The sequence below is a fragment of the Cardiocondyla obscurior genome, linkage group LG10 (assembly GCF_019399895.1).
Source record: "Cardiocondyla obscurior isolate alpha-2009 linkage group LG10, Cobs3.1, whole genome shotgun sequence".
Taxonomy (NCBI): Eukaryota; Metazoa; Arthropoda; class Insecta; order Hymenoptera; family Formicidae; genus Cardiocondyla; species Cardiocondyla obscurior.
In genome coordinates, this window is record NC_091873.1 from 1,971,411 (window position 1) to 1,997,276 (window position 25,866).

Here is a 25,866-nt window from a genome sequence, read left to right on the forward strand (position 1 = left end):
CTGTCGATTCGTGCGAAATGCCACGTGGTTGTACGGCCGACTCGAGACCAACTTCTCTTTCATTAGGTACAACTGGTTCTGCAGCTAACTAGCCTTAGTTCGAAAAACATTTCGACATCGTTTCGCTAATTTGTACTTCCGAATGTTTGGGGCGTAGAATTATTACTAATTATCGTACGATTGAAATGACAAGTGTACATATAATAGAGTATTTTTTTTTTCTTTCTTTCTTTCGCGTACGCCGAGACCGTGTCACGCGAAAGCAACGAAATCAAATTACGCAAGACGTCCGCAAGTTTCCTGAAATCTTCGCGCGCCGCTCGGTGGGGTAAACCAATTTACTCGCCCGCCTCTTTTATCTACTTTTCGCCGCGCTCTCACGCGGCCGCTCTCACTTTATCTCAATTCACCGCGACTCACAGGATTCCTTCGGAATGAATATGCACGGCAAGTTTGGGCGAGGGGAGATAGACGGGGGGAAGCAAAAGGAAGAGCGAAAAGATTCCGACAGAAAGAGAAAAGAGGGTCCGCCTGGGGTGGACGAGAAGCGGGGGCGGCTTGGCCCTCCTGCAAACACTGTAGCCCCTCGCCGCAACTTAAATTGACTCGATAAAAGTTCGCGGAATAAAGCGCCACTATATCAGAAACATCTGCCAAACGTTATTACAACTTTGAATAAAGAACGCCGGGGCCGGGGAGGGTGTCGGCGGGGAGGAGACGGTAGGATGGCCGCTTCCTTGTCGTCCTCGTGATGACGAGGAGCGACGGAAAAAGTTCCAAGTTCGCGCACGCCGAAGGCACCGTGGGAAAGTTCCCCCGTAAATCAAGTCGTTATTTTAATTTCGCCGTGGCCTCGCATTAGCCGGCCTGGCTGTTTCCGCCCGGCGTTTTCGTTCCGTCGATATCTTGCCGCGCCGCGGTTCCCGGTGATAATCTCGCGAGGAAAGGATACGGGCCGAATATGACCGTGGGGAGTGAGAAATCCCGATCAAGAGAATTTTATTGAGATAGGGATATGTGATAGGAATAGTAAGGACAAAATTCCAAACGTACGGCGAACACGTATTTAGTCTTTCTCGCTTTTCGACGTCACCGTCGAGATCTTTCTTCAGCGCTTTATTAATATAAATTTATCTAAATACAAATTTCTGAGTTCCCTTAAATAGTTTTCCGCCGTAAAAAAACATTCGTATTGATGAAAATAGATATACGTCTGTAAGAAATAGAGGTTAGCCGCGAATTGGCGCTTCACTTTTTTCGCGGTTGTCTCTTTCCCTCTAAGGACCGAAACGGTCATTTCAGTCTAATTGCGGAGCCTCGGGCGCGAGGACGTGTTGCTAATCGCTCCGCAATTACGCGTATTTTCGACCGCGGATAGGACGTTTTCGCGTACGAGTATGTGTCGACGTCGTCGACCCGGGAGCCTACGATCATTTTTTGTACTCCAGTATTACTCCAATCGTCGTTCTGTGCTACATTTCGTGCGTCGAAAAAGTGCTTCGGAACAATAAGGTTATGCAGCAAGCAGAGCGGACGGAGAGTCTGATCTGAATTGCGTCGTGTCCAGCATTGCCAACTCGCTTCTCTCGTTACAACCTTCAGCGGATTCCGGCGATCACTGTTACCATGGCGTGAAGTTTTGTCAACAACGATTAACCTTACTCGTCTTCTTTGTCGCGGCCAGGATTTTTATCTCGTTTCGAACACATGGTTTTTATACTTGGGGAAAATAAAGTGCGCAAGGAATATTTCATCGGACTGAAACGTGATGTTCGGCATATCGCGGCCCGACTTGATCGCCGCTTGGTACAGGTTCTCGTACATTCTGCCAAGGAGAATTGATCGAAGAATCAAAAGGAACTCTTAGACCTCGTTTCACATCGTAGCCAGTTTGCTTCTTCGAAGACGACTCGAGTGAAGACCCGGTGAAAGTAAGCAACGTTACGAATATCGAGAGTGCAAATTCGTACAACAGCTGATCGCGCGTCGCGCTTCTTAATTTCAATCGTCAAAAATCGCCGCGATAAACTATCTTTATTCTTTCGGTCATTCGTCTGTCGAGTGATAGTAATAGTAAAAAAAACAGCAGTGTAATATAATGTCGAATTATTTGAAGTGCCACAACACGTCAAGATAATCCAGAATACTGCCACAGAAGGAAGGAAGGAAGGAAGGAAGGAAAGAAAGAAGGAAGGAAGGAAGGAAGGAAGGAAGGACGGGAGGACGGGAGGACGGAAGAATAAAAAGTAACCTACCCTACTCTAATCTAATCGGAAGACACCAATGTAAGTAAACCTGTTAATGAAAAAATGTCATTTAATTAACGCGTTTCGATGTAAACACGCGCGGCTTCCGTTGCTGATCAATTAGTTTGTCGATATCAAATATCAGAAAAAAAAAAAATCTTATCTCGGACTCGGGCGGAATCACCGCTTTTAAGTGCAATCTAATCCCTTCTTATGATACAACTCTATCAATTTATTTCGACGCTCGTTCCTTTACGGATCCCCGCTCGATACTCGCGCGTCTTTCTTATTCCCGTAATTGAGGCAATCCTCATCTCGACGGTTTTGTTCGTTCGCGTCCTGGCCGCTTCCTCGCTGAGATCGGAGACCGGTGCTCATTTCGGCGTCTCGTGGATGCTGTGAAGAATCGATTAGCATCGTGCGAGAGCACCGTGACGCATTCAAGGAAACGCAGCGAAAGCCAAAAGGCCCGTTCCGAAAGGAGTCAAAGATGCTAAAAATTATAGGGCTAAGCGGCCCCGCACGCAATCTGTCCTTCCCTTTCTTTCTCTTCCCCTGACGTTGTACGACAGGACAATCGCGACGAGATCCACCGGCATTGATATGCCCGCGAAATTAAAAAGTAGATCTATCAACGTTAAGCCCCGAAAGGAATAAAAATAGCAAGAAGTTTAACGACAAAGTTAATAAATACAATGTAGATATTTTAATGCGAATTCTCACGCTTTGCGAAATAAAAAAGGCTATAGATCGCTACAAAAATAACATACCGAACGTTATCCGCTGCATTTGTTCGCTCAGTTGTATACACACTTTAACGTCCGCGAAGCTATCTCGGCGGCCCGGGAATTTTATGGAAAAAGATATTATTATTCGGTCCGAACGGCGCGTCGGAAACCAATATCCAAGATGAATCGATATCGCAAGCCCCGAGTATCTACCTATGTTCCGCCGCCGTTTCAGCGTCCAGGTATCGCAGGCATCTCCGCGATAATTACGGCGTGCGGAACGGCGCCGCGGATTAATTGTAACTGCATCGCAACCGCTACCGATTCGCCTAATTAATTCGGTTACTAATGGCCGCCGCCACGGCGTCCTCGACTTATCCCGGGATCGAACGTGCCCGGCAGCCAGCGCAGCCGGCGCGGGCAGAGAACCGAATGGGAGATTCTACGGTTGTCGAGCGCGCGACGATGGAAACTCGTCCTGGAATTAAATCGTTAGAAATCCCAGCCCCCCGCGGCGCCCTTCTCACCTCCGTTCCGCGCGCGGGTCCGATTAATTCCGATCGATCCGATGCGGGGCGGTGGCTTCGTTCGATCTGCTTCCGAGCCCTTCGGCATCCTCGCCCTGCAACGATCAGCCGATCTACTTATGATCGGAACAGTTTCTCATACCATGGGCTGCGTTCTCTATAAAGCATCGGTATTTACGGCACAATATCTTTCGTTAAGACGACACTTCCTTTACCATAGATTTCTGGATGTCTCTCTCGATTTTATATGCCAGTTTAATATTTTCAAATCGTCAGAATCCCTTACTTTATGCTGACTTTAATTTATTTCGTTTAATTAAATATTTGGCTTAATTAATTTGAAATTGTAAATTAAACATCGCTGTTGATAAAGTATAATTTGCGTTATATCTTGTATGTTTCGTAACTTTTTATTTTGACGGAGTTATTAATGTGAAGGAAATGTTAAAAAAAAAGAAAAAGAAAAAACAGTTTTTAATATTTTATGAGACTTTTCAATTCTATTTGATGCATTCGGTCGTTGAACTTTACGAAGCAAAAATTAACTTAAAGAGCAGTGTGCGTGCTACTTTATGTTTCACGGTGTTCATACGTCAGCGAGCACTTATGATTCCAATTCGTTCGAATGGTTTACAACGAGAAAGAAGAATGAGGATCACTAACGTACCACTCGTAATTCTTGTTTAAGCGTGTGCCGGAAATGGCGACGAAATAACGTTGAAATAATGACGGAAGCGTCGACGAGATAAATGCCCGCTTAATGCGCGGACAAGGCAATAAATCTAATAATCTAATAATTCAAGACCTTTCGACGAATTCGAAACATGTAGACGCGAACTCGGGAACAATCTTAACTTAGGAAGATTCCAACTTTATATTACGTCCTCCAGCCGAGTTTCATATCGCGAGTCATACTCTCGTTTGCCACTGAAACGTAATTATATTAAGGTATTGATTCTGACATAAATAAAACGTTTTACGTAAGGATAGATCGTAGCGTTATTATCTACTTAAGATCTTGCTCTACATACATACGCGTGTCAGTACACAAGTACAAAAACACGAGGGCATGCACGTGTTGCTAGAACATTTATTGTGTGCGTTTTTTAATATTCAATTAATATCTTGTTACTTTATCGCCATTTGATAGGCGCTATATGTATAGCAGACTTTCCGTGCTTGATAAGCAACTTTCTTCTTTCTTCCTCGCTTCTTTTCGTTTAAATCTCGTAATCAGTGCGCTGTAAAGATTTTATTTAATTATTATATTTAAAATTATAAAATGTATAAAAAGAATTTAGGAGAAAATTTTAAAAATCACTACAACTATCGGGAAATAATTGTTTAGCTTATAAATAATTTTATACTTATTTCATGCGTTACTTCGTCGTATCGCGATAGAATTTTTTATCGACAGGAAACGAAATATTTATCGGTTCACCGAAATTCACGGGCAAAGAAATCCTCCGGGAATTCTCGATTTTCGCGGTGCTCGGAATGATTTAGTTAGCTCATTGGCGTCCGCCGTGCAGATCTCGCGGCATCAATAACGTCTAATCACCTCGGCGCGGAGTCGATCCTGCTCGGTCGCGCGGCTCGCAATTTCGTCCTCTAAACGTTCACCACAAATCACGCACCACCGTCCGATGGTGCGCGCGCGCGATTCAGGAAGCCCCGATTCGACATTTAAACTCGGCCGGATTACGGCGGGACCGATAATTAATCGCCGTCCGCGTATCGCGCACAAACGGCCCGCGTAAGTGTTTAACATCGTCGAAATGGCGATCGACCGATCGATCGCCCGAGAACTTAATAACAAGTTGGAAGACTGCATTCGCACGTTATTGGCACGTCTCGTCCAACTGCTTTTAAAAGATTTGATGCAATTTTGAGTTTTTTTTATACTCCTCTTCTCCCCTTTCTTGAAAAATAAAAATCTCTTTCGCGCTCGGCGTGTTTAAAAATAAGACGCGTAATAAAATTGATTGTTTTTAAATTCAGTTATCAGTCGTAATTATTTTCAAAACGTACGATTCTTTATCTGCAGGTCTAGGATAAAAATAAATTAATCTCGATAAAAGTCTCGTTATCTGTGAATTTCTATCGTTCGCTTAGTATTAATTTCGAGCGCGGGCGAGTTATTTCGTGGATCAAAATTTATCTCGTTCTTATATTCCTGCTTACGAATTGTAATCGAAGGCGTAGTTCCTGCAAATATTTTCGCCGCCCATCCTACGTCGGATGCCCAATGTGATACTTCCAGGATCATTGCTCTTTGATCGGTTGGCTAGAAACGATAAGAAGTGCATATTTATTTCCACGTGAACCGAAGCGAATAGCGAAGACGTGATGCGGAAACGATGTCTGGATATACGCGAAAATAACCGAGGCACTGCTTTGTACAGTTCCGATAGAAAACCTGCATCAAAATTCCTTGCAAAATTTTCGTCCTTTTCTAAAATATTTATACATAGAGATTTATATAAATGTAATATAAAATTGGGACAAAGTTGCAATCCAATTTATCATACGATTCTTTTATTTGATTGTGCTAATTATCATATTAATTGTTAATTGTCCGGTTTTGATTTGTTGACTTTACAAATATTTCGCATATATTAAATAATGGATTTAAACGACGCGAAATGAAATATTTTTTGTACCTCAATACGAAATTGCTCAAATGCGTGATATTTATCTCTCGATATCAGTGGTCGGTGCGATCTAATTCGCCATAGCGATATAATCTCGGTGATAAAAAGCTCGTGAAAAAAAATTCTGCGGCGAATGTACGGTATTTTTCATTTCGGTTGTATGCACGGTTTTATATTCGAAAGAGGCAGTCGTGTGCCGCCGCACATCTTTCTGATCTCCAATCGAGTCGTCGCTTAGCGGAGCGTGAAACACATTTGCCCGAATCGCGGTGCCTTAACCACGCGAGCTCCTACGTATGATTCTGAATCTGCTTTTCGCTCCTTCAACTTTTGCTGGCAAGGGGAATACATCGTGTCGCGATGGCTGATTCGTGAAAGGAAAACGATGAAAAAGTACGAGCGATGAAATTGTATAAAAATACCGGAGTTTTATTAAAAAAAAAAATCTGATTACAATTTATCTTAAAATTACTTGATTTTCTAGCTTCACACTAGTAGTTTCGTTTCTATCTTTGTTTAACTAAAATAATTATTAAAAAAAAACTTTATAATTATCAGGTTTTAAAAACTAGATTTAGTACTTAACTGTCAATTTCTAATCTTACGTTTTGTATTAAAAAATAATTATCGGGTGGGTTCATATGTTTGTCGATAAATGTTGGGAAATGTTTAGCCAGGTAATTTCCATTTTATTTGTGTATCAATTAATCGATCAGGCTCGCTCGGTCGCTTGTTACTCCTATACAAATTATTCGCAAAATAATTCATGAGGTCCAGCCAATTCATACATTTATAATACTCGACATCGGCGCTAAGCCTCTTAATCTCGCTAATAATATAAATCACAGATAAAGTACTGACATTTGCAAAATGCTAGGTGCACAAATTGGCCGTAGCCGACCGTCTTAGAAACAATTTGCCATCGACAACGACGCCAGCCACGCGGTGTGTCGTCGTTGGGGAATTTTTATTCGCGTAAACGATTTGCGAGCCGGCGCGACGTTCGTGAGAGAGAATGAAAGAGAAAGAGGAGATACGCAGCGCGCGGCTACGAGCAGAATTGAGCGCCGGATAATTGTTTCGAACAATCCCGGGCGACGCTTTTCGTCGGTTTCCATGGCAACGAGAACCACCGCTCGCCTCCTCGTCTGGCTGGCAATCGAAACTGTCCTCCGCCGCTCGGTGGAGGAAGGAAGGGTGAAAGGGCGCGCTACCCCTACTTCATTCAACAGAGGGGGAGGGGGGAGGAATATGGAAGGGAAAGAGGCGTAGGCGGAGCGAAAGTCGCTCCAAGAAGTTCTCGCTCTCGCAGGATCCGCCTCTTCCGCTCGGGCCCGTGCGGACGTCGCGACGCTTCGCTTCGCTCCGCTCTGCTCCGAAAACGTTTCGTTTTTATTAACACTCTCCTGGAACGGCCGCGACGTCGGCGGGCCGCATCGATCCGATATTAGCCGCTAATTTCGCGTTATTACCCCCGCCACTCGGACCCGGCCGGCTTGATTTTTCAGTTTCCGTATCCTTCCGCCTTGCGACCCACTTCCGGCGCTCGGGCTCGGCTAGGGATGTGCCTGGCGTTCGTCGGGAACGCATCGATACCGGCTTCTCGTCAAAATTAACTGCTCGTATATTATTTCATCGTCTGAAAATAGTTTTCGTTATTGTTTTCTTAAATACGTTTATATCACCTCTAGCTTATCTAGTCTTCACTGCGCACACTAATTAACTGTTTTATTATGTCACATAGTGACGCGATTAACGTAAAAAAGTAAAACTTAGTACGGAATAATTCCAAAGCTATTTCGCTGGAAAAGTATAAATATACCCGTCGAATTAAGACTTTGTTAAGTTAAATAATTAATTTGAAAGTACAACCAGCGCGCAAAACGGTATTCGAGTGAAAGAAATAACAGGGCGCGGTTGAATTAAAATATATCACGACCGAGAAAAATCGTCAGCGTGACTACGCGTGGCGCAACATAACGGATCCGTTTACGGTTCGCGCGAGTGTATATCAATCGTAGTACGCGCGACGCAGCTTCATTAGCGGTTCTAATTGGGTGGAAGCGTGAGTTCGGAATGATCGATGGATCGCAGCCTCGATTCCGATCCTAGAGACCGTCCCCCGGCTTTTCACGGGCACGCCGGATTCTGCAAACGCGCGGGGTGCGAGCCGCGCTGCGCTACGCGCGGCTATAAACTATACGCATCGCGTGATTTATGGTGGTGGGCAGCAATGTAATTAGCGGGCGTTCGTTTCGCCGCGATATAATTTGCGATGAAATCGGTGGCAACAACATAAACAACGCCGGAGTAGAGAAGGGCCCCGCCGCGAGAAGAGAGCGAGCGTACCGGAGGATGCGTACCGCATTGCGTCGCGTTTCTTCAACGTCACTCTACTTCGCCTCGACGAACCGACGTGCGACAGGAGAACGGGAACGAGCCGCGGCTCGGACGAATCGTAATTATAATACGTGCGAAAGTCGACGCGCTGGAAACAGCTTTATCGCCGTAATTATCTTGATAAACTGCGCGAGAGCGGCGTGTATCGGCGTCACTTTTATTTATTAGACAGAACTACGCAATGGATTACTAACGGCGCGGCGGTTTTTCACTCGCGTACGCGTGTTCGAGTTCCTTTGACCACAGCGCGAGACTCCGTCGAACGACGCGATAGCAGACAAATAAAGCGTGCACGAGGCAAGAAAGGCGTCTACGTTGTTAATAAATTACTCCGTATAAAGAAGAGCGATGTGACGTCGCTGTCTTCAGGCTCTTTGTCTAAATAAAGTTAAATTTTTACCGCGTCGAAAGTTGTACGGAGTTAAAACACGAATGTGTGAATTAAAACTGAAATTTATTTCTGGCTTGGCTTTTCTAATGAAAGAAAGCAGCAAAACGATTTCCTGCGCGCACAGGAAGCTCGCGTGTAGAAAAATTGTCCACCACCATATTTCGAAGTATTGCATTTTTCGCCTCACTTTGCAATTTGAAGTAGCTGACGTGCGTGAATAGTGGGGCGATCTAGGGAATATGGGGCGTGTCTTTGCCCTATCAATGCGAGCATTGGCGTGAAACGGAAGGATTCTTTGTCGCTTCATGTGCACGGTGCGTGAAACAGTCTTAAATAATATGGCATTACAAGTGATGGATTTGCATGCCCCTTTAAATCATAAATCTACGTAGGTATTTTATAAAAAGTCTTCAAACTTGAATTCCTAAAATCGTAAAGATCGCTGGCCTGTTTTTTCTTCTCGAATTCTCAATTGCAATGCGTTTTAAATTTATTAAGCGTTTTTAGAATTTTCTGCATCTTCAGATTCATGAATTTTTAAATTCTAGCGTCTCGAAATTATTTTACCGAGTTCTAGCATCTTTGAGTATTTAGATTAAGCGCCGCGTAGTTTTATTTATGATCTTAGTCGATTTAAACTCAGCGTCGAAAATCTGTCTCGTTCGTTACAAAAAAAATTGCCTTTTTAGAGGCGAGATGCGACTTTTAGGATTGCTCCTTGTTATTAGAATTTCTGGTAGGTAGCTGTGACAGGAAACAGTCCAACAATGTAAACAGTATTGCGGCTAATTAACTTGCCACGGAGAAACTTTTGCCCCGCGAAGTCGAAGAAGTATCGGGCGGATCGCACGATGATTATCGAGCGGCCGAAATTGCAGGCTTCGCCGTAATTCACGGACACCGTGACTAATGGTTGTAATTAATACCACGCAATACAACCGGATCGTGCCGTACCTTCGTAATAGGCCGGCGCGGATACGTGCGCGGTATACCTGAAGTGCCTTCTGCGTAAGGTGTCATTGATACGCCTCGTATTAAGATCGTCTCGGGTATAATATTGGTACACGGATAATCTTCCCCTCTTCCCTTCTTTACATCAGATATAAATTGACGATATCGCGCACAAGTGCAATGCACGTAATGAAAAATCGATCTGGAAATCGAATCCTTCAGATTCCTTCGTTAAATCTACAAATAGCGAAACACGAAATAAAATACATTACTAGCAATTAATTTTATTATTATTTTTTTTTTTTTTTAGTAAATATAAAAATAAATTATATGATTGACAAAAGTAGAACGCTTGAGTCTGAAAATAAAAAAAAGGTGTTAATTTAAAAATATTATATAGGTATGTAAAATCTTTAAAAAAAAAAAAATAAAAAAACACGTAACGTCTAGTAACGAGATTTAATCAACTCAAGAGATTCAATAATTTTTTTGCAGTCTTTCTGAAGGAAAGATAAATGGAAAGTGAGATTTTACTAAAGTTCCGTTCTCAGAGTTGTCTGCTAGCTAAAAATTGACGCGAGATTGAGTTTATATTTTTGTAGTTATAAATTTTTATGAATTTCTCGACAAAACTTTTCTTTTTTTTTTTTACGAGAACAGAAAACGACGAAAATTAATAGAACAGGGCGTATCGCGCGCATGGGATTCGCATGGCGCGAAAGCGGACGTATTAATTCACCGCGGAAAGACAGGCTGAATCTCCATCACGGCGTTCTGGATATTCCATTTCCACGTGGTTATAGTGCCGCGGTGATATAAATGCTAATTCGTGACGGGCATCTCCGATCGACGCTGGCGAATCCGCCACCTAATTTTCCTCCTGCCAAGGGAGCCGCCGCGCGCGCGGCCGAAGGACAGCTGATCCGCGTCAGGGAGAACCTCTTTTTCGCGCGAGCTTCTTGTTTTCGGTCTTTTCCTACGTAAAGAATATCGCCCGCTATTAATTTTTCGCAACATAATTGCGCCAGCTTAAATTATCGCGATCTGATTTACACTCCGTTGCCCGGAATCATTTGGGGAGAGAACGAGATGGTGGCTGGGTAGCGAAATAAGATTAATTTAAACTGATGTGTCTTCAATGAAGTGCACTTGGCTGGTTTTGTTGTTTATTGCGATTGACGTTGCATTTAACGAATTACCTGCAAAAAAACTCCGCGCGGTTTGACTTCGTGTACCGTTTAATTGTTAATATACATTCGTTCGCGAAATCTCGCGAAATCTTGTCCGATTGAAACTGACTGATCGGGCAGGCACCCCGACTCGGTCTCCCGGGAGGACGGAATTATTACGCGATGCGAGAACCACCACGAGGAACTTCATAGGATCTGGTAGAAGCGACAAAGGGCTGACGCGCGAACATCGCTTTGTCAGCGCGCGATCCCGGGAGTATTCGGGGACCGATTGGTGTCACCAAGCGCCCCGTCAGTCTTCCGGAGCACAGGGGTCGATCGCGGTGGACAAAAGAGGGAAGAACTGGTTCCGCTTGGTGGCCGAAACGATAACTTGTCGTTGACGGAAATTCTCGTGTTATTTCCCTAGAAATTTTACGCAACAATCTATAAGCCCGTGATATTTGCAACAAGGTATATCATCAATATTGCAGTTTTTTTTATCGCCACGAAATGGTCGAGATTTACTTATCATGTGTGTCGAAATTATAGGAGATTATTATAAGCGCGGAAATATTTTTAAAGGATTTATCGAGGGATTTATTAATCTCTTTTTTTTTCTTTTTTTTTCTTTTGATAGAAATGTAATATATTTACATGAAAGAACTACTAAATACACCCTAAGTGGGGTCTGTTGAACAATAAGTTCGCACCCACAGCACGCGCAGGGGTTCTGTCGGCTCGGAACACGTCAGCTAGCCCGGCAAATCCCCCCGTTGCGGTCCTGCGGGACTTGTCCCGGCCAAGTCAAGTAGAAAGATCGATGGAAACGATAAGGTGACTGTTTTTGATCAGTCGCCACATCGCGTTACGAGACATCTCTGATGATCGGATGTTAATTACACTATCTCCGGATTTAATCGAATCTTTGTTCGCCGTTTCGAGCGTAGCTCGACAACTGGTCCAGTGGAAATTTGACTTCGTACTTCGAGAGAGGAAATTCTTGTTGGTTTTTCACGGATTCTCGATTTACGCGGTTCTCTTTGAAGGTTACCACTTCATAGCGCCCCTCGTGCCCTCCCCGTTCCATTATCACTCGAGTCAAGATCGCGCGTTCCATTCGAGTGAGACGTAAACACCTGAGAGCGAAGCCGGCACCTAACAAGACGCAAAAATAAATTGAGAGACGCGAGATTAATGAAACGCCCGCCGGCGGCGGCGAGCACGAAAGGGCGGAGAGTAAAAAAGGGCCCGTGGAAGAAGCGGACGGAGGCGAGAGAGAAGGATGATCGGAGAAACCGATAGACGACAGGCGCGAGAGAGAGGGACCGATGCGAGTCTACTAATGCTAACCCTGTCGCTTCGAAGACGCAGCTGTTCGATCTAATTTATTTAGCGTTAATCAATTTAATCAGGCGGCTTCAAAGCTAAAAAATTATTTCTGTAAATGCAACCCCCATTAATCCTTAATCCCGCGATCGCGTATTCGTGCTACGTAGGATGCATTTGCTTCGCCGCGTAAAAATTGCACGAAAGTAATACGTACACGATATACATAACTTCTTATTTATATTATATATGAATACACGGAACATTCGTTTGCACGTGAGCTACATTATAAAGACTCTACGCCGTGAGTATTCCCGATAGCCGTAAAATTAAGTTAGGTGCGTTGGATTTTATGTAGTTTTTGAGAAAGGTGATTCAGAAAAATTTTACATTTTGAGAAGGTCGAACGGGAATATATCGAGCTTCATTAAAATTAATTACAAATTAAAAAAAAAGAAAAAGAAAAATTACATCTTTGTGCGCGTACCGTTGAAATTAAAAGGAAAAGATTTGTTCATACTTTCCCGAGAGAGTTGTGAAAACTGTCGAAAACTTTCTTCTTGTTCTCCGGTCCGCGTAGGCGCTTTAATCGTCGGGGACGTGGCTAATGAACTTACGAGCGAATGTTAAAATGTCCAAAAGTGTTTGCGGGTAAATTTTTCACTCGAAACATCGTCACTCGCTTTCGATTACCCACCATCTTCTCAACGGCAGTTGAACGTTAAGGTTTTAACAGATCTAAGGCGAGGGGGTGCACTTCGAGGCCCCTTAACGAGGAAACTTTCATCGAAACGAGCCACTTGGAAATTTTCGGCGGTAGCTTTAAATATTTGAAACTCCGTGCTCTTTCTCTTCTCCCTGCTTTACCCTTCCCCTTTTGCCGTTCTTTCTCTTTGTGCTCTTTGCCGATGTGGCCGTTCTAATTTAACGCTAGCTAACGCGGCATCGACCTCATCCCTGTTTCATTCTTGTGCTCTGTACTTATCGATGGATTATTTCCAAGTTTAACAAACGAACAAGTAAAACGCAGACTGTCGATTTAATTATTAAGCGTCTTGCGCGGCATAATTTTCCGAAATTAACTCTGTCATTATGAATTTCTTTGAATAAGGATAATTTTATTTAATATTATTATCAATAATGTTAATATTGTTGTTTAATATTATTAATATCGTTATTAATATTAATATTGGAAGCAATTATAGAAGCAAGTACTCGTTAAATGATAATAATGTCTCGCTTTATTAAAAACCATTATAAATTATATTAAAAAAAAAAGGTTTATTTGAAAGTTTAATAATAATTTTTTAGCGAATATTTCTAACTTTTTAATATGTGCGTTTGAGCAGCAAAAGTATATTGGATGTTTTAAAATAATAAATAATAATTAAGTAATAATAATTGTATTACTTGGTTGTGAAATAAATTTTTGAAGAATTAGCTTGGAAGGGTCCGAAAAATATCGCTTAACGTGGACATGCCACTTGTCATCATCAGCATTAACTCATTAAACAGAGCGCGTTACGGCGGTCTGCGCACGCGAAGTGCAGTATTCGAAATTCCATTTCGCGCTTAGTCAGGCGGAAGGCTAACGTGTCCGGCAATAATGAAAATTTTCAAATTTCACGCTCGATTATCCGACGGTGTGCCATTTGGCGCGTTTAGAATCGCAGTGTCTCCGCACGATCTGTTCAGCCTTTCCATTCGATCCAGCTGCTCGTTCGCCGCAGCTTCCTAAACAGTTTGAAGAAATTTCAGATTCCAACAACGTTCACTTTTTCGTGAAAAAGTTATTCCTTCGTGCTTTCAGCTTGTTGTTTAAAAAAAAAAAAAAAAAAAAAAAACTATAATGTTGCATGTAGGTATGTATACATATAGTATCGAAGAAATAATTAATGCGCGTGTTCAACAACGGAGCGAATGAATTCGGCGTATTATTACGATGATAAATGACTGTCTCCCTGTACGCCGTATATTTCTTGCCGCGATGAAATAAGGAAATAATACCAGGTGGCAATAAGAAAGACGCGGGCGCGCGAAATTACTCGTGTGGGAGACGCGCATCTCGGCGCCGCACATTTCGCACGCATCGTTTTCCATCGCGTTAGTCGCACCACTCTCAATCCGCGCTTTATTCATCACGCAACGTTCGCGCTCCTTCGTCCTTTCCGCCTGGCGGTAGGACCGGCGCCGTAAATCACGGCCGGTCTCTGAGGTGTCGCGCGCAGCTCGTCTCGTTAAAAAATCATCACCGAATTAAATCGACTCGCCCTTCCTCCGTGTAAACAACCCCCTCACGTTCCGTGTATAGATTTTCGAGCACGACCCCTGTACGCTCGCTCTCTCTCTCTCTCTCTCTCTCTCCCCCTGCCCTTCCCGCCCCACCGGGGTTTCCGTTCTCTTTCGGGACGGGGGGGAAAACCGACTTCGGCTGACCCTCGATAATAGATGGCACCCCTGGGTACCGCAAATGAACCACGAAATGCTGCTGGTGTCCAGGACCAACCTGTCATTGGTCCTTGCCGGGACCGGCGGCCATCTGTCCATCCTGGACGATCGCGGCGATCCTGCGCGAGAGATAACGCGGATTTCAAAGTGGGATAACAGGATTCCCGCGACGTCAATCGCGCGCGGTTGAAGCCTCCTAACGATTAAGTTGAATTAAGTCCTCGCGCATCACGAGCGAAAGGAAGAAAGCGCGATAATTGCATAGAGAATCAAGGGACGCGACACACCGCGAAGGCAATATCGCTTGATTATAAGCAGACATTATAAAATAAATTAAAATGATAAATCTGTCGTTTGTAAAGTATCTTAAATTATAGTTTATAAAGAATACTCTGAAGAAAATGTTGGCAAAAAAGTGTAATACATATATTGCATATTATAGCAGCCAAAAGAAAAAAAAAAAAAAAATATAACACTTTTGTTAAAAAAATTTTTATTAGGTAGTAATCTTACATAATAGAATGAATTACTTACAATGCTGATATTTTTTTTTAGATTAATTCTGTTCTTTATAGAATCAAAGTTATAAAAGTTTCCAGTAATTTATAATTACTCAGTTCAGAGCAAGTCTTACAAATTATATATTTACGCCGTCTCTATGCGTTTCCTTCGGGATTGAAAAGAAAGAGAGAGAGAGAGAGAGAGAGAGAGAAAAAAGATTTATCTTAAGCAGCGCCAGATAATATTTTACCGCAAGAAAGGTAATCTTTTAGCTGAAACACATGACGCCCGCGCGGCACACTCGCGAGTTAAATGCATATATCACTAAACGGTATCGTTATGGCGTAAGCGCGGCTCGTTGTTCGATCAGCAGCGGCTTAAAATTCCGCAGAAAAGAGCACAAATCATCGGGGGCGACTCTCCCGGGAAATATCGAACGCGGCCATAAATTGCAGATCAAAACGTGTCAAACGGTTCGGTCGCGAAATTAAAAGTGACGGGCGTAGCGGCCCGCCCGCTCCCGGCGCGCTATCGGCGCGAAAACCGAGCCGCCATAATTGTGAGTTACGGTGATCACGCCGGCATTTATTTATTCGCCGTTGCATCCGTTATTTATGATGAAAATGCATCAGCAGGCGCGCTCTGTATATCCGGCCTCGGCCGGATGTATATTACGTGTATCGATGACGCATCGATATTTCATCGGAAAGTCCCAAAACGTAGCGTCCCGGTCAGCTCCCGACCTCCGACCTCTCCCATGCCAACCCCCTACAAATCCACTGCCTTCAAATCTGTCACCGTGAAAATTAGAAACGATGTGCCGTACCTTTCAGCGGTGCCGCTCGATCCTGTCGGTATTAGATTGAGGTATCGGGGAATTTTTTGACACCGTCGCCCGCGTCGCGATTTACTACTTGCGCGTCGAAGATGATCGAAGTATACTTCAAGCATGGTTAATCGTAGTTTACTGACGCCGGGATTGACGTTTTTTTTTTTTTTTCTTTTTTTTTTTTGTTAAAACAAAACGGAGTTTTATATTTTGTCGACCATAAATCGATTTAAGAATCGAAATACAGTTTTATTTATATATTTGTCTATCTTTTCTTTTTTTACTTACGTACGGAATTAATAAATTCAGGCGACGTTACTTGAAATTACACCCTCGCAGAAAGCATTTTGCAATTCTTATCCTCCGAAATCCGATTCTGTAATGTCTCCGACCTCAGGCGAAGCTGCGCGGTGCATGGGAATAGAAAGTGTCGACGATAGGGGTGAACAACGAGAGGGTAGGTAGCGTTACAGGCGCACAGGTGCCACCAGGGTGCCGTTACTTAGCCGCGCACAGCGCCGGAAAATTGTTTACCGGATTGTTTAAACGAAATTTACTAAAGCTTACTGATTTTATATCACGCCGACGCAGCCCCTGGGAGTCGCGCGGGATTATACATTAACGAAGTTAGCCATGCGCGGGGGAAGGTGAGAGGGAGGGAGACAGGGGTGAAACGAGGAGCAGGGGAGGGTAAAGGGTGGTTTCAAGCTCGTTGGAAATTAGCCGCGTGCTATAATCGTCGCGAAATAAACGCGCTATTTCACGCTTCGCGTAAATAAATTGAAAAAAAAAAAAAAAAAGGAGATAAAAACAGAAAAAGTGAGTGATTACCGAGGGAAATTTATGGACCATCGCGATAATTTATAATAAATTTGTGAATCATCAAAGACGAGTTTACGAGAGCTCCCATTTACTCCCAAAATTTACCCTTTCGCGAATATTTTTTTTTCCAGCGTTAATTACTTTCCCCTACCTTGTCATGTATCTTGCGTTTAACATTTATGAATTTGTAACATTTACGAGTTTTGCGTATTTCGGGCCTCGCGTAAAAATTTCACACCACGTACCTAAGTGGACGTCGCGGAAGTATTTTCCCCCGATTCTACGGCACCTCGCAGCCCACCGCGAAAACGCAATAAATACTAATAAGTAGTCCCGCATTCTCTCGAGCGGCGCGTTCGGGCGGGCGCGAAATCGAGAGGAAGCTGCGGAATATTTATGGAACGAGACCCATATGCCGCGGTATAACGGCGGCGGTGGTGGATCGCCACCGAGAACCGATCAGCCAGCCGACCGACCCATCTGGCCGAAGTGGCGACCGTAATGTCCCGCCGGTTATCACCTATAATTTGGGGTAATATATTACCTGGTAATTCGTTGCTCATTGGCGCAAGATGCAATTACGAGCGTAAACGGGCAGCGGGCCGTACCGCGTTCGCCATATGTCCCGCGGATCATTTCGAAGATCAGCAATTTCTGATTTCGATCTCGCGATGCCTAAATCATTTAAGGACGTTGCGTCACGCCCTAAATAACTTAATCCAGCAGGTGAGCGATATCCGCCGACGGTGCGCGCTCGATTGCGAAACCGTCGGGCAGTTTCGTTTATTCCAAGTACCGTTTCTGTAAAGGGTGGCGTGCCAAATAAGAACCGTACGTGCAACTGAAGTATATTTAATTTTTATGTACACTGAAAAGCAGATATGGCATTTGCTGCGGCGAGCGGTGACGGCGGCTGGCGTACGTGATTTCCCTCTCTCTCGGCCGCCGAGTACGGGGAGGTGTAATAAAGTGCGTTCTCCCTCAGACCTTGGTGACCGGTGCTCCACGATACATCTACGCGCGCGCTTCATGTGAGATTCGACGCACACCACGCCAATATCACGTACGCTAGCCACCGTCGCAGCATCACGAACGCCATTTCTGATGGTGAGTGTACCTTCCTCTCTGAATATACGATACCTTAATAGGTACACGTAATTTAATTAATATTATATTGAGCGCTTGTATTAATATTATAAATTGGAGTGTTAATTCTTTTTTCGCTTTTAAATTTTTCTCTTTGACGGAGCCGCGATATTTATTTCAACGTTTTTATGTTTTTTTATTGATTGCGAATAAATAGAAAACGGGGAAGGATCATATCTGGTTTAGAATCCGTGAGTGGCGTGGACGGAACGGGGGTGTGGTTTCTTTGAACCCTACTTGCCGTCAACATCTTTAAGACGGTGTACGTCCACGCTTTCCTGAGGAAACTCAAGAGCAAGGCAATTAGCTCCGGGGTTAAATACCTGCCTCCCGCGCGCGAGATGCCGCCTTGCGCCGAGACAGATTAGACTCGTAATAAAGTGCTGGGGGTGTAGTCACGGCGGAAACGGCGCACGAGGGAGTCACTAAGGCGCCCGCTCTCGTTGGAAGCCGCTCTGAAACAGATTTAAACTCGTTTCCTCGGCGCGCCGCCGCATGCGCCGCGAAACTTTCCTCGCGTTTTAATTAGTCGGCCGCGCTCGCCTCCATGTCCCGCTCCACTGCGGCTCGAGATCTCGGCCTGTAACGTTGACGCTAATATCCCGGCTGAATTTCGCGATTCAGCTCAAATACCACTGGATTATCTCCCGTCTAAATTGGAGAAATACTCAACAATAATAAAACAATTATCTAAATACACAGAGAGAGCAAAGAACTTATTAATATTTAATTGATAGAATTTTTTATAATGGATATAATTATGCGTAATTATGCGAAATATATGTAAATATGTATGAGAACTTGGGATACATATATAAAGTAATTTAAATTTTTGTTTTAAAATTATTAATCTCATTAAGGTCCATTCAGAATTTCTAATTCAGTTCGTACTTTACATTTTATTTCTGTTTCTTCTAATTAGCACGAGTTCTTTAAAAAATTTAGATTTATGAAATAAATCTAAAAATTCTGTCTCAAAGTTTATTAATTTTATAAAAATTTATTTTTGATGTAAGTATCGCGTTCTATATTTTTTTTTTTTTTTAGCTATCGCGTCAAGTCCTTTTAAAATTCGGTCTATAGGTGCACTTCTTTTCTCAGACTCTCGATAAATTAAATTCTGTCCGCTTAAACGATCCTACGAGCGAGGAGATTCGATATGAAATTCGGTAGTGAAATAATTAACTCGTCAGTACCGGAATCGAATTTTGCGACGGACTTCTTTTCTTTCCGAAATTCCGTCTCGTGCCGATCCTGCAGGAAAGAGAAACTCGTTCAGTCAGCAGGACCGAGGTAATTCGTGAGGAGAAATTACTTAACTCTCGGATGATACATAAATTAAGTCGGAATCGTAAAGGGGCCCGTACCACAGTCGCAGCCAGTTAGCGTGAGGGTGCCCCAGAGGGCAGTACCACCCCCGCCACTGCCTTCGCCGGTTTCTCTTTCTGCCCTCTCCTTATCCCCCTGCCACCCCCTCGTCGGCCACGCTCCTTCTATTTCGCTCTCAACCCTTTACGCCGCCGCCTAATAGAATTACTCTCGGAGCTAAAGTTAGCCGGATTGAAATTGCCGCGTCACATTTTTATCAAATCTTATTAATTAAACCGTCAGTTCCGATGGGCACCGCTTAGACTTTCTATCGTAAACCCGATCACGCTCGCAATTATTTTCTGGGATAACGAAGTGAGAAAGTGAGGAAAGAAATCGAAATACCCTCATGCTCATTTTTAATGTTTGCCTTAATAATAAAGTTTAACGATAAAATATTAATCTTATGCAAATTTTCACAAAGTTTTTTAATTCAGACATATTTTTTGCTTATTATTAATATTAATTAATAACGATGGGTAATGCTGATTGTCAGGGAAGGTTCAAAGGGTGTTTTTGTCTGAAAATTGTCGGGCACACAGATAATTCGCCAAAGTTCCAAGGGTCCCTGCGTTCTGACGCTTCTTATTTATTCCCGTCTAAAATCTCATTTCGACTGAAATATCTGCTCTATACCCGGTGGTACGTGCATTCGCGGTATGATTTTTCATTAAAGTGTCTCCCGCAGCTGAGATATGGCCGGCACATTGAATGTAGCTACTCCCCAGAAGCGTGCGGGAGAGAAAAAAGGATCGAGGAGGAGAAAGAGGGCACAGGGACGGCGCGAGCTTATAAAGCGGTTTCGCGAGCGGGTAGGGAGGTAGGCGGGCGATGCGGCGTTAAGCGAAACGTATGCGCGCGTTTTGCGGAATATTGCGGCGGTGATGTACATTCGGCCGCTATGTTCCCACGAGTGCGATAAAGATGCCGTCGCGCCAAGTTATGCCGGCGGCGAAGAGGAATGGCGCGAGCCCGCGTGAGTTTCGCTTCTTCAATTCGGCATCTCGCGGTATGCACGTGGACGCGAGTCAGATTAAACCCAGGCTTCGCGAGAAGCAGTAACTTATTCCGCGCGCGATCGGTCCGAAACGTGAAGCGATTTCTGCGAGAGCGGTAGGTACCCGATCGGCGCATTTTGTGACCCGACGGGGGATAGCCGGTCGGAGATAATCGATACTGAGGCTTATACTTAACGTAAATTAGACCAACGAAACATGTCCGCTAGCGTGACTCACGATTTACAAAGACAATTCGCCCTTTTCATTACTATCGTTATTGGTGTTCAGGGTTACCGGCCGCGTCACGACGTCCGATTTCCAATTTTTCTCGTCGAGGCCGAAAAATTAGCTTATCGCGAACGATAATCTCGATGTCCCCCCGAAGGACATGGCACCGAGAGCGCGTGTGCGCCCGCGGATTATATATCGGAGAACATATTTCGTAATCCGCAAAGAGATATACGCGCCCCCGCGTCGAGCCTCTTCCCCACCGAGGGTGGCGAGCCCGCCGTATCGAGAGCTACGAGTTATTATTACGAAGATTCTCTTGTATCTCAATGACGCATCGCGCTTCGCACGGGACTTAGGCTTTAATGGACTCCCGCTTTTGGTCCCTTGGTCTTACCAACGCGGCAATATCGGGGCGCCGGCCTTCTGGGGTCGCGATGAAAGATAAGTGACACGTGAACGATGCTCGCGATATTGTTGCTCGACGTCTGCGGAACGCTTGCAAATTCAGATTTGGGCGTTTCTTTTATGGGACACCGCGATGTAATCGAGACACGGACTCGGACAGAATTTCACAAAACCTCGAGGTTTTCCCGAAAAGCTTCTAAATTCTATTTTCATATCTAAGAAGTTGGTAGTTTTTTTTTTTTTTATAATTATTTGTAATTTTAATGACAAAATCTACATGTTTTTGAATAAAAATTTTGCGTTTCACGATTCTCTGATTCTCGCGGAAGATGCCACGACTCGCGACTTCCGCTCACGTTCCGTCGCGAAGTTAAACGGATATCGATTATGCGCTAACGAGGCTCGCGCCGATCGAGGTACCTCCGCTGGTCGTCCTAATCAAACACATTAGCCACGACTTCCGGAGGAAGGAGGCTGCCAGAGTGGCCTTCATTGTTGGTGAGCTCAATGACGACCCATTGTCGCCTCGCGCGTTTCACGACGGCGTTCGTTTGTCGAGGAAATGGGAAAGTCGAGTGGCTCTCTCGACCCTTCGTTGTGTCGAGTGGGTTGCCGCAAAATAGGCACAATCATCCACGAATATTTCCTGCGCGAAGAATCACCCGCCGATGACACGACGAGGTCCCTCGCCTCGCGTCCATCTGCTAACCTGTTTGCGATATATTTTTCACGCGCCGTATTTACTTTTCCTATCTTCACTTACTCGACGTGCTCAAAAGCCCGAGGGAAATTGGAAAAATCTTTATTATACCGTAAACTGACCATTTCATCTTTGTGGTACTTAAAAAAGGCGCGACATGTTTTTTTTTTTTTATCTGGTGCTTAAATTATTTTTTATATGTACGGCGTTCAATAATGTGAGAAGATTTTTTTTTTAAAGCTACCGTCGGACGGGATTTTTTGCTGCGTAACGAGAAACGCTGGCGTACACATCGCGGTGTCGCGCTCGAAAACGATCCCAAGACCTTTCGCCGACGGCTTTACGGTCTCTGATAAAAATTGATGAAGCCGCCAAATTGGTGGCGGGCTCGGTACGATCGATCTTGAAAAATTCCGAGGTGGTTCTCACGCGTAGCCTGTGCCGCCACCCTCGGCGTCCATTGATTCGCGTATCATCGTAATTTCACGGCGCGTTACCTACGCGAAATAACTCGGGGGGACCGCACGGCGTTTCTGACTTCGGCTTTAAACAAGCCACGAAATTGGTTTACTTTTCGGTGCAGCCCTCTCGCCACCCCTCAGTGTCGCCCGAATCACGCCACCCCTCGCGAAGCTGCCAAAAAACCAGCCAGCCTAATTTCCTATCCCTCCCTCAAGACCTTATCTCCTTCTTCGACCCCCTCCTCCTCACTTCTCTTTACACCCTGCGACTTTTTCGTCGTCCCGTTCACTTCCGTCCGGGAATTAGCCTTTTAAATTGCCTCACCTACAGTTCCACCGACGTCGAGTGGCCGCAGTTTCCCCAAAATGAATGACAGTATTTTTCTTTTCTTTTTTTTTTTTTTTTTTCTCACAAAACTGGCGAGAACTCGACGGAAGTAATTAGCAGACCCAGAAATCATTAAAAAGCGTCGTCAACCCTTTAACTCTTTAATAGCGAGAAACCAGGAGAAGTCGTGTAATAAATGTGGTTTTAATAGAAATATATGTATATTTAACACGTAAATTTTTTTATTATTAAAAATAATTTTAAATAAAGGAAAAAATTGTTCTAGATTACAGAAAATATATGTTGGCATCTTTACAGCGTGTCCGCGATATAGCTAAAGGTGAATAAGATTTCCTCGGATTTACTTTACGCTGTCTTTCCTTTCGCGACCAAAGTTCGTGCTAGATCACGGGGATAACATCCCTGTGGACGTCTTCGCCCGCAGAGGGTGGCCCCATGGCGATACCGTGAGGAATCAGACAATTTGCTAACCTGGCGAAAATATGTCTGGGATTCGTAGTCCCTTTTCCAAACGGCGGTATCCGTTTTACGATTATCGTAAAGGCACAGCAGAACGGATCGCTTTCTAGCGCGCGTTTTCCCTCGTTTTCCTCCTTCAGCGCTATTCAGAGGCGGTCCCGAAATCGCGCAAACCTTTACCTTGCGAAATGATTATATTATCATAGATCTTCACTTTTTGCGATTAAAAAATTACACGAGTAAAACTTCGAGCCGTGTGACACGAAACAGCACCAGTGACAATCAGATAACAAAAGAATAATAGTATAATTATTTTATTTTTTTACATACCATACATATTTACATTATATATAATCATTAATTATAAAAATTAAAAAGGTTAAAACTTTTGATATATATTTCCGCGCTTTGTCTTTTGAGATTACTTTTTTCGTTCAACGTTCGACATTTAAATCTACATTCTATCTCGTCGGGAACGAGTTAGTCCCGGAAAATACTATATGTGTTTTAACGTTCGTTGCACGTGCAACGACATCCTTAACGCGTAACCACTCGTGCATATGGCATCGAGGCATCGGTACGCGATAACAGCGAAGGATATCCCCGGCTTTGTGTCCCCCTAGCTGCGTTATGGGACCCGTGGGACTTCGGCCGCAGGCTACGCAACTAGCCCCGACCCCTACGACCGCGGTTGCGTAGACACACGCATTACAGGCTCTTCGGGGTTGAATTTGCTGCGCCGGCTCTCGCTCTCCGCGACAATTATCTTCCACGAATGCCGACGAGAGCGAAATAAACTCGGTAGAATTGGATGAACAACAGAATGATACACGACACGTTTTCCAGAGGTAATTTCCAAGAAGTGGATTTTATAAATTCATTAAGCGGGATTTTATATGAATTATACAGAAAAGGATAGGAAAAAAAAAGGGGAGAGGAAAGGGGACGATAGAATTTTAGAAAAATGGCTAGACTAATATCAAAGATTTGACTGTCGGGAGAGCGAGAGTTTCGAAATTTGAGATACGTTACGACTTTGAAGATTAAGGTATTGCAGTGCGCTATTAAAAGCCGGCCCGAGTACAGCCGATATGTGTAGCGGAAGAATCGTCGATGAAAAAGTAGACGCGATTATCGTTAAGTCCCGACACGCCCCGGGCATGCCGACCAAGAGAATTCAACTTGTGGAAATCCCAACAGATTGCTGCGGGGATTGTCGAGCTGCCGCGGCGGCGGTGGCGGCGGGTCCCTTTTCATGGTGGTTTCCTCATAAATAAAAATAACCATCGCACCCCCCGAGGGATACGTATACGCGATATCGCTTTCGTGTCTCCCTGGCGTAGGAAATCAGTAAGAATCGGCTCGCTGCTCTCTTCCTTCTTTTTTTTTCTACGCACGTCTCGATAGATTTACTTTTTACACTGTATACTCTTGACACCGATACGATACCTTATCATTGACATTATAAACTGCCCCGCACTCTAGCCCGATAATTTAGAATTACAAGCTCAACCTACTTTAACCAAGGAACCGAATTAAATTTTTAATATTAGCGCGATATTAAAAATGTACGATCGATAAATTAATTTACTTAATATTTGAATGATATAAATAATTATATTTAAATATGAAATTAATTTCAAAAATCGTTAGGCGAGGTGTTAGATCGAAATTTTTGATACGCAGCGGCGTGATAAATAAGTGGCTCGCAAGGTGCAAGTTAAAACGACTCATCACCCAGTCGTTTCTGCGATATTTCCTCGTTACACATCCGAACACGTGAAATCCCACGAGCGATATGTCAGAATCCTAACGTTCTAAGATTGTAACCACGCGATGGTAGTCGGCATTAAATTATTCTTGCGCATATATATATAATCGGCGCATAATGGCGGGTACTGAAACACAAATAGAGCGAATCATCATCGCCAGTCCGTCGTGCGAGCGGAATCGAGGAGCGTTCTCTCGGCAGAAATCTCGCCTCGTTACCGGTTCGCAACCCCGAGGAGAGTCCGGCAATTACGAGCACGCGAAGCCTTCGGACAGTCATGCGCGAGAACACTCGTCAAGTTCTCGCGAATGTTTGAAGACTGACGCAAAAGAAAAACTAGAAGCATCCGCGGCGGAAAGAACCTAGCTAAGGGGCAGACGCCGAGAGAGACAGAGAAGCGAGACTGGGAGATAGATCTAAAAGAGAACTCGTGAAATCTGGGTGTATAGAAACGGCGGAACGTATGTACGGACTTACGTCGGAGATTATTGTATTTACATCGGGTATATCGGGGGTTCAGTTCTCATCTCGTAGCCTTTAATCCCGAATTAGCGTCGATATCACGAAGGTGGCGTTTCACGCGGACCGACGCGCAAAAGGCAGGGCTTAGCACCCCCGTTCCAAGTACCCGCTAAGCTCGTTGGGGTGATTTGCTAAGCCCGCTAACAAATAGAACGATAGATGGCAACGTTCCAGCCCCCTCCGACCCCTCGACCACCCCGTATTGCGCTCCCTGACTCGTTCGGCCGAATTATACGCGGATCACAGCTTCTTGAGCTCCGATTCGACGCACCTCACCGAGATAAATTATCGCCGTTATCTCGATAAGCCGAGTTCGTCGCGAAACCAGTGTCACCCCGAAATACTATAATTTGAACGGCTCAAAAATCACATCGCTCCTTTTCGCGCGTCTTTTTAAGCACACAAAAAACTTATAAATAATTCTATTTTGCGTGGAAAACTTATTTTAACCATAAAGCGTA

At 44.2% G+C, this 25,866-nt stretch overlaps 1 protein-coding gene across 2 annotated transcripts in view; it reads left to right on the top strand.

Moving 5' to 3' along the window:
* The window catches only part of LOC139106264 (homeobox protein unc-4), a 111,368-nt gene that overhangs the window by 33,129 nt on the left and 52,373 nt on the right, over window positions 1–25,866 (top strand). For both annotated transcript variants that reach the window (XM_070662869.1, XM_070662870.1), the window contains one exon: window positions 2,117–2,285. The gene's annotated coding sequence lies outside the window, so the exon portion shown is untranslated. The remainder of the gene's footprint in view (window positions 1–2,116; window positions 2,286–25,866) is intronic.